Genomic DNA, 1084 nt, shown 5'->3' on the forward strand with positions numbered 1-1084 from the left:
TGGCTTGCTTTGACTGCGTGAAACTGCAATCCTCTTCTGAATTCCAATTTGCAACCTTAGTGCTGCATTGATGAAGTTTTTTTGAGCTGATGGGTAGGTATTAGCTGTGCATGTATGCATGTTCTTCTAAATTGCCTAGACTTATGGGATAGAAGGTGACTTGGCAGAAAGCAAGTTAGCAATACGAAGTGGAGGACATATGCTGTCTAGCTGTTAATTATTCTGGTTATTCATTCACATTGGCTTAGAGACCTATGGTTGCCTTTACGGAACATCGTTCTCCCTTATATCTGACTTGGTCTTTTACAGCTTCCAAAAGCTCAGCTTTGGTGAGCATTTTCTTTTTCTAAGTGAAGTTCAAATTGTATCCAGTGCGGACACTGCTAGAGGGGATGACCTTGGCTGATGATGGGTGCAGGCATTAATGACAGGCTACATGAAGTAAACTTGCCAATTCCCAGAAGAAACATTGTCGCCAGGGCAACTGAAATGATATGACATGGGAGATATGGGACACGCTTGCCAGGATGCTCGATCTCAGCGCTATCATTTCAGATTTTACCCTGTGGAAAGCACGGGTAAATGGTTCCTGTCACACATTTGTAAAGTTATTGGTTCCACAGACCTTTGTATGTGCTTCTTGGTCCTGCTTTTGGGGTGTACTGAGCGTGTTTCCCGGACGAAAAAGATGTATGTTGCTTTTCTGAGTTGTGCTTCCATACTTTCTGGTTTAACTCCAGACCTGATCTCCACTGGAAATTGTTTCATCTCTTGGGTGTCCTTGTCTGCACTGGCTCCTGTGATCCTTAATCTGAAAAGGAAAGTGTGAAGTGACTCAAGGGTCCACACAGACTTCAGACTAATGACAAACAATGTCAAACTACATTAGCAAATCATAGACGGGTCTCGAGAAGTAGAAATACATGTCAGTAGAGAGAAGAAAAAAAAAGACAGACAAACAGAGGAGTCGACAGTAATTTTTGGCCAGAGCGCTTACGGGAGGTGAGCTCCCCGGCTAGCCTTCCCCTCTTGCAGGCAGACTTGCTGCCCTGTCCAGAAACGGCGCGGCGGCGGGTGCGGCGGC

Source organism: Aptenodytes forsteri, unplaced genomic scaffold, assembly GCF_000699145.1.
Source record: "Aptenodytes forsteri isolate BGI_AS27 unplaced genomic scaffold, ASM69914v1 Scaffold132, whole genome shotgun sequence".
NCBI lineage: Eukaryota > Metazoa > Chordata > Aves > Sphenisciformes > Spheniscidae > Aptenodytes > Aptenodytes forsteri.